This window comes from Vipera ursinii (genome assembly GCF_947247035.1).
Source record: "Vipera ursinii genome assembly, chromosome: 3".
NCBI lineage: Eukaryota > Metazoa > Chordata > Lepidosauria > Squamata > Viperidae > Vipera > Vipera ursinii.
The window spans coordinates 24,208,817-24,224,009 of record NC_139516.1 but is presented as its reverse complement, the minus strand read 5'-3'; the positions used below and the strand labels follow the sequence as shown (position 1 = coordinate 24,224,009).

At 40.5% G+C, this 15,193-nt stretch overlaps 1 protein-coding gene across 1 annotated transcript in view; it reads right to left on the bottom strand.

Moving 5' to 3' along the window:
• Nucleotides 1-15,193, bottom strand: part of LOC310638086 (uncharacterized protein) — an 880,437-nt gene that overhangs the window by 100,566 nt on the left and 764,678 nt on the right. The window lies entirely within an intron of this gene.

The following is a 15,193-nucleotide window of genomic DNA, read 5'->3' as shown; positions in this document are numbered from 1 at the left end:
CAGATTGGCAGACAAAGTCCAGTAGCCATGACTCGACTTTCAGATAACAGGCTTAAAGGTTCTGTTCACAAGCTAAGTCAAAGGGAACATTTTATTTATGACATAGTGTTATTTGTAAGGCAGAGTATTATGGTATGCTCAACAAACCATGACTGAAAGCAGTGTGTGAATCCAACTACTGGGTTCAGATGATAAAATGCCCTTGATATTGTAGAATGCAGTTTAATGATAAAACCCATGCTGTGATTTTCCATTAAGGAGTAGAGAAAGACTCTTACCTGAAGCTCAAGAGCGTTGCCTTAAATTCAGTATCTGGACCTTTAATCTGAGTATGATGGAGGCATTTTTAGGGTTGCAATCAAGATTATTAAAAGATTACTTTTAACTTGATTTGGTGATGAGTTGTGGGAACAAAGGGCATCTGCAATTGAAGCATATATGTGGTATATATCATGATGTAACTTCTGAGGGTCTTGATGCTGTTCGATATTACCCATTACTGATCCTCTGTTGGGTGAAATGACAAAAAAACAAAAACAAAACTCATTTTGCAGTTCTACAAATCTGCAAAGAGGTAAAATAGTAGTTGGGGAAAAACAATAGGATAGCTGTTGCCTTGGTTCATACTTGCAGGTGGCCAATGGAGTTGCTGCAGCAAAAATCCTAACATATCGGATATTTTTACTTCATTTTGTTTTGTTGCCTTTGTCTTCTGGAAACTTGCTGGACATGTCCCTGCAGTTTTCTTGGCAAGCTTTTGGAAGTGGTTTGCTACTGATTCCTTTCTTAGGAGGAGAGAGTAACTGGCCCAAACTCAATCTGGCTTGCATGACTAGAACTCAGAGTCTTCTGTTTCTAGCCTGATGTCTTTAATCACTACACCAAACAGGCTCTTAACTCTTGGTTGCAAGCCTGTTTTTTCAGAGAGAAATATCTTATGGCATTAAACCACGGTTGGCATAGCAATTTACAACAGCTGAGTTGTATTTCAAATTGAGGGTGAGGGCTGTGATGGATGACAGCTGTGTTAACATGCAATCATCCAGTCCTTGAGTCTGAAAAAAAGTGTAGATGTATAAATTATATTTATATATTAGAGTGTATCAGGCACTTTAACTTCACCCTGTGGCTTTTTCGATGCTGGGACTTGTTGAACTAGGAAGCACCAAGATATATATATATATATATATATATATATATATATGCTTTCTCTTGTTAAAGATGCTGAGCTTGTCAGCTGGAAAGCTGAGAGCCCAGGTTCAAGACCCAAGCTCCATGCAATGGGGTGAGTTCCCTTTATTTGCCCCAGATCTTGCCCACCTAGCAATTTGAAATCGTGCAAATGCAAATAGATAAATAGGTATCAGTTTAGTGGGAAGGTAACAGCGTTCCATGTGCCTTGGCATATAATCATGCTGGCCACATGGCCACAGAAAAGTCTTCAGACAACGCTGGCTCCCTTGGCTAAGAAACAGATGAGCACTGCCCCCTAGAATCGGACACAACTGGACAGGGGAAACTTTTTACCTTTACCTCTTACTAACATGCAGACTTGCCGCAAGCAATTGAACAAGGCCAGCACACTATATTTTTTGATGACCACTTTTAGAAGAAGATGAAGCTTTGCAAATAAATCCTTGTAAATGGCAGATATTCTGGCTTGTCCCTTTGGGAAAGCCAAGACCTTGTTTTTTTGGGAGGGGGGGTTCAAGAGGGTTCCTATTCAAAGCCAAAGAAATTGTTCTACATTCTCCCCAAACTGGGGAAGGCTGAGACAACCAGTGTGTTGTTTTCTAAAGAAAGTCATGAATATTTTAGACTGCAGTTGAGTGGCTTTCAGTGAGCTGAGGGGATATCAACTTCTATTGTCCTCCCACAATCAAAACTTTCCATCTCTGTTGGCAGTTTTCCAAACTCTATAGAAGTTAAGAAAAGTGCATAGAAAATACTTAAACTTTTGCGGGAACTTGCATGGGGGGAAACACAGAAGTCAGTTTGAATCCTTCCCACACATAACACATGCCGAGACATATATTTTCTCCACACTGTATCTTTGTACAATATCACTTTTCCCACATTACTTTTTGACCTTGGAAATAACATGGATTATAGTTTAACTGATTATTCTATTTACTGCCCTGGATGAACAGTACAAATCATTGAATATTGAGGTATACTTTGAACAGGCCTACCTCCAGAGGTAGAGCAGGGAACAATTGCCTCATTCCTTTCCCGCCTCTTTCCATCCTGCACATTTCATGGAAATCTGCTTGCTTGTTGTTTATCTCTACCATCTAATCCTGAGATATTCCAGTGCTGTAGCTTAGTAGGTTTTAATCTCTTAGCACTTGAAGTAGCATAGAGCAACTCTGGTGAGAAGAAAATCCACAGTGAAATTCTTTCCAGAGCAGAACATAATGCCAGACGCTTGTAGATGCCATCTTTTCATTATATTATTTCTGGCCACAGTCCTAAATCAAAGGTCAGCATAATTTAATCCAGAAGTGTTGGTCCCAAGAATCAGGGAACACTGCTGTGACCAGGTACCAACATTTTTTGATCTGTGTTGTACCATAGCAGTTGTGCAAGATAAGAATTTTGATTTGATTTGGTTGCATTTGTCTGTTTCTAAGAGCAATTATCCTAACACAGGGGTAGGCAACCTCGGCTCTTTTATGACTCATGGACTTCAACTCCCAGAATTCCTGAGCCAAGAGCCGAGGTTGCCTACCCCTGTCCTAACACAACAAGAAAAAGCCAAATGAGGGAACAATTTGTTTGATGAGGAATGAGTCTCAGAACATCACATTGTTGACAATAATTTAAATACCAATTAATGCATGGATGTATTAGTTTTCCTGCATAGAGCTTCTACTCTCCCATACATCCCTTAGAAACTTCCTAATTTATTTGATGTTTGGAACTCAGGTCTCAGCCTCCCTAGCCTGACTAGCTCTCCAACAAGCCTGCAAGCCTGTCTCCAAAATAATCCAGTCCCTCCCTTTCTAGCTTGTTCACCAAATGGTAGGAGCTGTTCCAATTTGTGCTCAAGGTCCACTCTTTGTTTTGTTCTTTGCTTCTCTGCTAATAATCCTTTCTTCCTCACTGGACGGGCTCCAGCAGTGACAGGTGTCTGGACTGATAAGAAGAAAATCTAAGGAGTCTGGAGGTGGAGGGAAAAAATCGGCTTGAGTCGATGGGGCTGAGGCTGGAGAAGAAAATCTGGGGCTATGGGGCAGAGCAGTGGAAATAAGAGAACCTGGTTTCCTAGTTTTCATTCTATATTTACACTCTGGTGTTTTGTTTTTTGTTTTACTTCTTAATGCATTTCTCTTACTTGGCTTGGCTTGGTCTGGTCTTTGCCCCATTTTACATCTCCTGTTGCTACTACTTTTCCTTCCTTCCAAATCCTATTCCAGCAAGTATAACAAGATTAAGGGGGAATAAAGGGCCATGTCTCTGGAATGGGATTAGTTCTGAATAAATAAACAAACATGTTTAAGATTGTGCTGTAACGATGGAGCAAGAAAGTCTGCACTTCAGGTCACATCTCAGTTGAATTAAAATGTCACTTGATAGCTTTAACAAAGCTAGCTGCTGTCTCTCTGCTTCTCTTTATCCTCCCCTTGAAGGCCCCCTGCAATGTGGAGAATTTACTAACTTACTGAGGTTGGGATTAGAATGATTGCTAGGTTTTATTATTTGTTTTAATGTGTATGCAGTTGTCCCAAATGCATAAATCCCTCAAAGGACCTGCCAGAATGGTTTCTGAGCATTTAAGATTTGTGTATATTGAAAATGCTGAATATCTACAAAAAAGCAAGATGTTTTGCATAGTTTAACACCCACTTGAAACACTGTTTGTGGAAATTAACATATTGGACTAAATAAATTAAGATCCTTGCATGTGACTACAAATATCCAAACTGTCATTTTTTGGGACATGTTTTTCCTCAATTTAGTTTTCTAGGAATTCAGTCCTGAAAAATTATATGCTTCCGCCTTAACCACATTCTTTTCATGCTACCCCTGCCACACACCCTCCGTTTGCCAAGAGAGGCAGCTTCCTATGTGTAGGATTATGGAATCTTCCCTGGAGGTGTGGTGTACACTAAGAAGAGATACTCATAATAATTCAAGACAAAGGAGAACAGCCAAGTGGGGAACAATTAGTGCAGATTATTAAAAATCCAACATAAAAAGTTGGATTTTTATTTATGGCTCCCTCAAACATTTTACAAAAAGAAAGAAAATTTCCTTTTTTAAATGTAAACATTCCTTGCATTAGAGTTGTGCAGAACCTTTTTAGTTTGCTGCACACTTCTGGAATTTGGAGCACATAGTGTGGGATGACAGCAGGGGCCAGCCAAATAGCACTTGCCAGACAGCAAAAGGTTAGGTGGCTGAAGTTCTTCCTTGCCATCAGCTCTAGCCTCATAAAGTTTCCTAAGGCAAACTTGTGCACCCTAATTTTACTTTTTTTTTGGGGGGGAGGGGCAGATGGCACACTTCAAAAAGAGATACTACTAGAATGTCATCCTTTCCATTTTTATTTTTTAAGAATGCCCAAGGACACAAAGGCATCCTTGGAATGTGGATTAATGCTTTGTTTGACACCTCCAAAACCTCCAGCCCACTCGCCTCCTCCAGCTTCCCTAGTCTTGTTTCCAGTAGCACAATTTTGGCATGTTTTAGGACAAACACCTCCAAAAACACAGCTATCATGTCCAGCCCAAAACTCACAAAAGAGGCTGAAAAATGTCGGTTTGCCTGCTGTGATAGCACTAAATAATTTGCATGGGATGTTATTTTAACGGTTTAGATTTAATTTGCATATATGCATAGATGGACTCCCCAAAATCCACAAAGAGGGAATTCCACTCAGACCAATTGTCAGCAGCGTCAACTCTGCACCTACCACATTGCAAAACATCTGCCCACCTTATTAGCTCCTCTAGTTGGCAACACCACCCATCATCAAAAGCCATGGTGGTGCAGTGGTTACAATGCAGTGCTGCAGGCTACTTTTGCTGACTGCCAGCAGTTCGGAAGTTTGATTCTCACTGGCTCAAGGTTGACTCAGCCTCCCATCCTTCTGAGCTCAATAAAATGAGGACCCAGGTTGTTAGGGGCCATAGGCTGACACTGTAAACGGCTTAGAGGGCTGTAAAGCACTGTGAAGAAGTATATAAGCCTAAGTGCTTTTGCTATTGCTATCACATCAGCAATTCACAGGACTTCACCAGCAAGGTTTGGAAACTAAAACTGGACCCAGATAAGACCATGGTTTCCTATGATGTGACTTCCCTCTTCATCTGCATTCCAACAACTGAAGCTGTCATTGTTGTGAAGTAACGACTGTTACAAGACAGCATCTTAGGTAACAGAATCAACCTCAGCCCAGACCACATATGTGCCATGCTGGACCTCTGCCTGACTACTACCTATTTTAAATACAATGAAGATTTTTACAGACAAAAACACGGCTGTGCCATAGGTTCACCTGTGTCCCCATTGTGGCTAATTTCTACATGGAAGAGGTAGAAACCAGCCCTAAACTCTTTCACAGGAATTCCACCCACTCACTGGTATAGCTATGTGGACGATACTTGGGTCAAGACCAAAACATAGGAATTGAAAGTTTACCAAACATACCAACTCTGTGGACAGATACAAGAAATTCACACAGTAAGATATTAAGGAAAATAGTCTACCCTTCCTGTACTGTGCAATACACATTAAGGAAGATAGAAGACTTAACACTGAAGTTTACACAAACAAACACACACACACACACACACAAACACACAGAGATCAATATTTACATTTTAATTCTCACCACCCACTGGAGCACAAAATGGGAGTTATCAGAACCCTACACCACCGAGCTGAAGGCTTGCCTACCAGCAAAGTTGGGAAAGAAAAAAAAACTAAAACGCATCAAGGAAGCCCTCAGAATATGTGGTTATCTCAACTGGGCCTTCATCAAATCTCAAAAAAGACCCAGCAAGAGCTCCTCCAAAGCAGAAGAGAACAATAAATGAAGCAATGTTGTCATTCCATATGTTGCAGGAATATCTAAAAAGCTCAGGAGGATTTTCAGCCAACACAACATACGTGCACACTTTAAACCCAAGAATACACTAAAGCAGAAGCTTGACCACCCCAAGGATAAAACACAGAGAGACACAAACTAAGCAATGTGTTGTGATTCAGCGTCAGCCTGTGGTTTCGGCAGCTGAGTCTGATGATTCTGAAGAGGAGGAGGAAGGGTTTGGAGAGCCTTTGGTGTCATAGGAACCTTCTGATGCACTGCAGATCTCTCAGCCAGCCCCCTCCCATCTTGTTCCTCCTCACTCAGCTGTGTGAGCATGAGGGATTGGAAGAAGATGATCCACAGCTGGCTCTGTTCAGGGACACTAGGAGTAGGAGGAAATCTAGCAGAGCAGAACAGAGGAAAGCAATGAGGCAACTCGGGAGAAGGCAATGAGAAGCCACGCCTTAGGACTGCTGATAAAAGGGGAATGTGTGGGAGGTGCTGGTTGCTGAAGGCAACCATTTGAAGATCTTCTGCTAGTGTCCTGGTCTGTTATTCTTGTTTAACTCTTGTTTAACCTTTTGGTTTAAGTCTTGTTTGAACTTTTCATTTAACTTTTGTTTGAACTCTTTGCAAATAAATTAGGTTGGGTTTTTTCCAGCCTGTTGATTACAAAAAGGGGTTGTCCCTGACATTCAAACAGGGCTGGTTGTAGGCTGGAACAGAACACAATGTGGTATATGAAGTACAATGCAGTGAGACATTTGCAGATCTGTACATTGGGGAAACAAAACAATCACTTCATAAATACATGGCACAATATAGAGAACAAACCCATCAGGAAAAGATTCAGCAGTCTGTCTGCATTTGAAAGACAAAGGCCACTCTTTTGAAGACAGCAAAGTCCACATTCTGGACAGAGAGGAACACTGGTTTGAAAGAGGTCAAAGAGGCCATCTACATTAAAACTGAACAGCCCCCTCTCAATAGAGAGGAAGGAATACAACATTACCTATCATCTGTTTACAACACAGTCCTTTCAGTAGTTCCAAGGAGGTTCCACACCCATTTGCACCCCTCAGGTGACCTTGAGGACATAGATAAACTTCCAAGTGTCCTCAATGACTCTCTAAAAGAATGCAAATGTCCACTGTCTGCAAGGAATATAAATCCTTCCATTCCCCACCATCCAGTCAGAGCTTCAATGAGAAATGAAACATCTTCAAAGAAAAACAAGGAAGTTCAGTTGCCTCTTGAAAAAAACATCTTTGGGACATTTAATCTGCATTTTGGTAGGATTTGTTGCACCCTGTATCACCCAAAATCTGTCAGCTCTGGATGGATAATAAATATTGTAAAAAATACACAAACAAATCAATAAATGCTGTAATCTTTCTTTAAATTTACAACTATCTTTAAAAAATAATCAAGTGGGAGCAGGGTTCTTGGTGGGAAGGATGACCTATCCTTACAAGCATCACTTCAAACTTCCCCAGCCAGGCATATAAAGTGTCATATCAATTCCAATCTTCCTGTTACAGATTAAGAATGGAGGGTTTGCTCAATAAGAAGTAAAAGGAGATGAGTTGAAAATGGCAGGATGGACTTGCTGTATGTCCTGGAAAACTTCAAAACTGATTTAAATATTGGCCTTTGACAAGAAAGAGGGAAATATGCATCAGCAATTCCATCATTCCTGCTACAACTTCTTGTACCAGAGTAACAGACAAGGTATTTCTTCTTGTTTTACTTTCAGGAAAAGCTGCTTAAGAAGGGATATATATGTTGATCTTGGCTGAGATAATGAAGCACTAAGACAAGCTGCTTCTAATTTTCTTCAATGCTCCTCCTTTGCTTTTTTCCTTCTCCTTGACCTACTACATTTATTTACTATGAATGTTGTTGTGAGGCCTAAAAGCATTCTTGGAAATGAAGATGATGCTAGAAGTTGGGACTTTGACTCAGAGCATGATAGTTTTATTCTTGTCATTTGTCAGTGGCACTATTGGCATATTGGTACTTTTATTATTCTTCACATCCTTCATCTATAATTGTGGTCCATAAATGTAGGACCACAGGTGGAATACAGTACTGCAGATAATATCTAAGGGGAACAGCAAAAAAATAATAATTACTTTTTGTGACTTGTTAACATAGACTAAAATTGTATTAAACTTTTATGAATAGCTGATTCATAGACCAATCTAGACTCCTGATCAAACTGTTGATTCATTGAATGCTGTGTAAAAGGGCATAAGACATTCACTTACAAATAAGAAGCTTGAATTGCTTTCAAATCAAGTGAGAGAAAGAAAGAATAAGATATGTCTATTTAATCATTCCTTTCTGTAAACTGTATTCCCTAAATTGAATTTATGATGGCCATGTATATATACAATTTCAGTGGCTGGTTCATGCTCAAGAAAGTCAACTAAACTGAAATTAAAAAACCAATGGTTGCTTGCAGATTTCATACTAAGTTTGTTTAATTTTATTCATTGTGGGTATGCATGGCTTGATATTTTGAGCAAACTCGCTAACTTAGCTGTTTATGGTTGTGTATTACAAAACATAGAAAATGGATTAATTCAGAAATCAGGTTAAGCTACATTTGACTCCTAATTGATTGTAGAAGTAGATCATAACTTGTTTTGCTTTTTCTTCATTGGCCAAAATATTTACCTGCTAATCTTAGAGTTCCACTATGGAAGAATTGTGCTGTAACAATATATAAAAAAGTGGTTGTTAATTCTAGTATAAATATATGTCAAAAAGTAAATATAAAACATTCAACTGGCAATATCCCCTGCCTTTCAATTTCATTGCTTCTATAAAACCTGTACCCCAGAAGAGGTTTCTGGCTCCCAGTAGTAGTTTGGCAAGGGCCACTTGCTATCTGAAGAACCAGCTAAAATCTAATCTGCCCTTTAAGTCTCCCTGACCAACTCACCCCTCCTTTTTCTCCTTAGAAATCTCTAGTTTTCTTCTTTTTCAGTTGTGCTCCTGGAGTACTCCAAAAGTGAAATAGAAAAAAGTTCTGAAATATGACCCATCACAAGGTAAAAGAGTAGTTTCCTGGCAGTCTGTTACAAATTACATGTTTGTTTACCTCCTGGCTTGCTGGAGAGAGGAAAATGGCCAACAAACACTTCTTTACTCACTGAACAGAGCAAATGGTTCAACACCCTCTTCCAAGGTTACCAAATGACAGTCCTGGTATTTTTCCACCTTACCAGCCCAAATGAGCAATTTTTTTTACAAAGGCTAAAGTTTGCTAGCATCACCTCCTCTGACTCCTGATTTTCAGCCACATCCAAGCACATCTGGTTCTACCATCCATGATTAGCAGTTTTGGAGTAGTGGGCTCAGAGAGAATGGTGGGGAATGGACTAATGCAATCACCTAAATTATGGCTTTGAATTAATCCTTTTATCTGCAGCCATCTTTAAGACTTGCAAAAACTGATGTGTTAGACAAAGCCATCTAGTTCTATGGGAATGATGAATGAACCTTTATTGTCAGAGTACAACCATGTATACATTGAGATTGGCTGAGCCTCCCTTCATGCCCCCACCCCCAACTTACAGGGACACAAACCCTCCATACACCATGTGAGATAATTACACAACGCACCGGCCTAGAAGGTCAATTATGCATAAAGTTTATAAAATTATTTCCCATTCAAAAGCCTAACAGCCCACGGATAAAAGCTGTTCTTCAGCCTGTTGGTATGGCTGGCTATACTCCTATATCTCCTACCCAATGGTAGGAGAGTAAAGAGATACCGTCCAGGGTATGAGTCATCCCTGAGAATTTTCCTCACTCTTCCAAGGCAGCGAGCCCTGGCGATGTCATCCAGTGATGTCAGGGGACTGCCCACAATGTCTTGTGCTGTGCTCACCACCCTCTGTAACGCTTTCCTATCCATGGCTGTCAGACCAGCATACCAAACCACAATACCATACGAGAGGACGCTCTCTATAGTAGACCAGTAAAAGAGGGTCATAAGGCGTTGTTCTTCCGCAAGACCCTGAGAAAGTGAAGTCTCTGTTGGGCCTTTCTGGCCACCTGGGTTGTATTAACTTTCCAGGTCAGATCTTCACAGAGGTAGACTCCCAGAAATTTAAAGGAGGAAACTCTCTCCACATAGTCCTCCCCGATGTAAAGTGGGGCAGATTCCTCCTTTTTCTTCCAGAAGTCTAACACCACCTCTTTCGTCTTGCCGATGTTCAGGAGCAAGTCGTTGTTACAACACCATATAGATAGTTTTTGTATCTCCGCCCTGTATGCTGTCTCATCCCCACCTGTAATAAGACCCACCACGGTAGTATCATCTGCGAACTTAATTATCACAGTAGATGGGTCAGATGATACACAGTCATACTGTATGTGTACAAAGAGTACAGGTAGGGGCGAGCCGGTGCAAAGCTTCAGGGGGGTGGACAGACCCAACCCTCACTGTCTGTAAGCAGTCCCTAAAAAAGTCTTGAATCCAATTGCAGATGGAGGGGGAAAATTTCAAGTCAGTCAGCTTCTCGAGGAGAATGCCCGGCAAAATGGTGTTGAAAGCCGGGCTATAATCAACAAAAAACATCCTGACATAGCTTCCAGGTTTCTCAAGATGACTTGCTACAGAGTGTAAAGCAGTAGCTATGGCATCATCTGTCGACTTGTTCCCCCTGTAGGCAAATTGATGTTTATCGAGATCCAGTGGGAGGCATGTCCTGAGATGTGGGACAACCAGTCTTTCGAAGCATTTCATGACTACAGACGTTAATGCAACAGGTCTGTAGTCATTCAGGCACTCAACTGCAGTTTTCTTGGGGACTGGGACAATGGTAGCTGAAGATACTGGGGACTGGAACTACAACTTTGGGAACATAGGAATTTAGCTCAGGGGCCATTAAAAGCTCACTGTAAGCATTAGCTGTCAGAAGCTGTCTTGAGTTTCATGAATAAGTTTTTCTAGTCCTAGCTGGAAATGTCAGGGGTTCACTTTAGATCTTCTATCTCCAGAGCTGGGTCTGGAGCTGGGTCTTGCTTCCAGAAATTGTGAATACTGGAAGCTTTTAAGAAGAGATTGGACAACCATTTGTTTATGGCAGGGGTAGGCAAAGTTGGCTCTTTTATGACTCGTGGACTTCAACTCCCAGAATCCTGAGCCAGCCATGCTGAGGGGAAAGGGAGAGGTTTCCAAGCTGAGCCATGCTGGCTGAGGAATGCTGGGAGTTGAAGTCCATGAGTCATAAAAGAGCCAAGGTTGCCTACCCCTGGTTTAGGGTATAGGGTTTCCTGCTTGAGCAGGGGATTGGAGTAGAACAGTGCTTTTCAACCTTTTCACAGATTGTACCACTTTTAGTATACGGCAATATTTGAGTACCACAGTTGCCTAGCCAGGTGTCAAAAACTTGATGACCCCCCCAAAAAAAGGAAAAATGATAAAGTACAGGTAGTCCTCGACTTACAACAGTTTGCTTAGTGACTGTTACAACAGCACTGAAAAAAGTGATGTATGACCATTTTTCTCATTTATGACCGTTGTAGCATCCCCAGGGTCATGTGATTTACATTTGGATGCTTGGCAACTGTTTCATATTTATGATGGTCGCAAAGTTTCAGGGTCATGTGATCCCCCTTTGCAACCTTCTGACAAACAAAGTCAGTGGGGAAGCCAGATTCACTTAACAACCGTGTTACTAACTTAACAACTGCTAACACTGAATGTTATTGCTTGACAGATTCACTTAACAATTCTTCTAATATAGAATACTGCAGTATGTGCCAATGACAAAAATGAGATAAATACACAATTTGTAGTGCAGAAATATTCCCTTTTTTCTGTATTTTTTTATTGCTAAGAATCCAATAGAGCAGGGGTCCTCAACCTTGGCAACTTTAAGACTTGTGGACTTCAACTCCCAGAATTCCTCAGCCAGCAAAAGTAGTAAACTTTAGGTAAATGTTTCTCTCCAAAAAGCTATTTAAAATTAGCCCAGCTGGTGTTATTTAATTGAAAGGTTCAGTTTTATTCTTAAAGTTGATCTTACTTCATAGCAAAATATACTTCAGGCCACAATGTTTTTTAAATCAATGAGGCTATTTTCAGGCTGTGCCACCAGTTATACCATCCATGGAGGTATCACAGAATTCATGCCACATTCATAATTTAGAAACCAAGAATATTTCTTCATGTAGAGAGATTCCACCTAGCACGACCACATAGTATCCTTTCAAAGTGGTCCTTAATGGCTTGTGATGGTTATGCAATTCTTTTAGTGCCTTTCAATCCATATATTTCATTTCAGACTTTTAAAATGTAGCTAAATTTCCAAACTCAAGCTAGCTAGGTCATTAAAGATCCAACAAAAGATATCTAACTTCACTGACTGTACTCAACTGAGGAGAATAACAGAGTTGGAAGGGACCTTGGAAGTCTTCTAGTCCAGTGCTTTTCAACCCATGGTTGTTTTAAAAGGATGTAATAATATGGTTTGCTTCATGGTGGCATGGGCAGCAGTTGCTAGGATCCCTGGATGCTTTTCTCACTAGCTGAGGGTGGAGTAGGACTTGAGAGTGATGGAAAAGTGGGAAAACCCAGGATGATAATATGAACATTCTTGCTTACTGGAGACAAGTCTTCCAATGACTTAGGAGTGGATACCTTACCCAACTTGGTGGAGCAGTTGGCTAATGCCTCCTTAAGTAACACCAGCTGCCTGCAATTAGTGCAGGTTCGCATCCCACCAGGCTCAAGGTTGACTCAGCCTTCCATCCTTCCGAGGTAGGTAAAATGAGGACCCAGATTGTTGGGGGCAATAAGCTGACTTTGTAATAATGCTGCTTGGGGGGGGAGCCCTAATAAGCAGGCATATACATAGAATGAATGCTAAGCTTGTAAGCCGCCCTGAGTCTTCAGAGAAGGGCGGGATATAAATGGAATTAAAATAATTAAAATAAATAAATAAATAAACTAGCGCAATTGGCATTTGTGTCACTGCAGCATTAGTTGTATTGGAAAGAGCCACAGCAAAAGTAGCCAGGAATATTACCTCAGTAATAATATATTCTTATATTCTTATCAGAATAATATTCTTATTTTACTTATGAGAATAAGAATTGTGACTCAAATGTAATAAATGGATGTAAAACAAATTGCTGCAATTACACATGTCACAGTGGTTCCATTGTTAGAAACTAGTCTGCTTTTCCCTTGCATCATATATTTACTTTTGGTTAAGACGTAAACACTTGATTTTCTAAAACATGATTTGGAAGTCTGAGAGTTTTTCAGAGTTAGCCTTGCTTCTTGTTTTTTTCCATCGCTCCCTGATTTAATTTTAATCATAATTAGTTAAAATGGAAACCTGTGATTAAATTCAAATCACAGATGCATGATTTTCTTCCCATCTTAGTTTCAAATACTGTGATGCATTTTAGCAGACTGCTGAATGCAGTTTACCAATTCAGATGTCATGTCAAGCTATATTGCAGAAAACCAGGCCGTAAAGAGCAAGGAATGTGTGAATGGATCTATGGATTCACAATGAATTAACTGTTGGTGTGGTTAAATTGTTCAGAGAGTATATTTCCTGCTAGCAAAAATTGTGGTCCAGTAATAGGCAGATATTAGTCTGAGTAATTTTTAGTAGGTTTTCAACTGATCCATCTTGTTGTTCTTTGTTTTATTCCCACCATATCATGGGGTCTGCAGTTTTGTATTTTGTCTGCCACTCACCTGTTATGCAGCACCAGTGGGGCACATGCCTTCCACTCACATGTCTTCATGCAGGCTGTCCATCCATTGCAAGTGATCCATCTATCTAATTAACTCCGTGTTTCTCAACCTCAGCAATTTTAAGATGTGTGGACTTCTATCCCTTGGAGTTGAATGGAGCTGAATCCTGGAAGTTGGTCTGAATCTCTTATAGTTGTTGAAGTTGAGAAACAGTGAGTTAAATGTTGTTGCTCCTTTTCTATAAGAGTTTTTCAGTGTCTGTAATTTGTAGATATTCTTTGATCTAGCACGTTCACAGAAGCCCAGATTTGTCTAGGCTGTTAGGTGAGTCTGGTAATTTGATAAGGATGATGATTATGTGCCATCAAGTTGTTACTCTTAATGGAAATCAAAGTGGAAATACAAATGATTAACTAAGAGGATGATTCAGATAACGACTTTTTCTGTTTACTGCATTTACAAATGAGTTTTGCTAAAGCCTCAAAAGAGTGTTTAGGATAGAAAAAGAAAAACTGAAAAGAGATCAAATCCTATGACAACATCTGAATGAATTAAAGATCAAGATTGTCAGATTGAAGATTGTCAAGATTGACACTAAACTAAACATTACGAAAACCAAGATCATGGCATCTGGCCCTCTCAATTCCTGGCAAATAGATGGGGAAGAAACGGAGGTAGTGACAGATTTTATTTTCCTGGGCTCCAAGATCACTGCAGATGGGGACTGCAGCCAAGAAATTAAAAGACGCTTGCTCCTGGGGAGGAAAGCCATGGCAAATCTAGACAGCACACTAAAAAGCAGAGATATCACCCTGTCAACAAAAGTGCGTATAATCAAGGCTATGGTCTTCCCAGTTGCAATATATGGCTGTGAAAGTTGGACCATAAGAAAGGCTGAGTGCCAAAGAATTGAGGCCTTTGAACTATGGTGCTGGAGAAGACTCCTGCAAGTCCCTTGGACTGCAAGGCGATCAAACCGGTCAGTCCTAGAGGAGATCAAACCCTGACTGCTCTTTAGAAGGCCAGATCCTGAAGTTGAAACTCAAATACTTTGGCCACCTAATGAGAAGGAAGGACTCACTGGAGAAGAGCCTAATGCTGGGAAAGGTTGAGGGCAAGAGAAGAAGGGGACGACAGAGAATGAGGTGGCTGGATGGAGTCACGGAAGCAATAGGTGTGAGCCTAAATGGACTTCAAAAGATGGTAGAGGACAGGAAGGCCTGGAGGAACGTTGTCCATGGGGTTGCGATGGGTCAGACACGACTTCGCAACTAACAACAACATTGTCAGAATAAAAAGGATGGAATATAAAGTTGGTTTGTTTTACCAAGGTTAAAATAAGACATATTTATATAAAGCTCTGGTAACTCTTTATGGAGTTTTTTTGGACACCAAAAGTGATAATTTATGGATTTCCATAG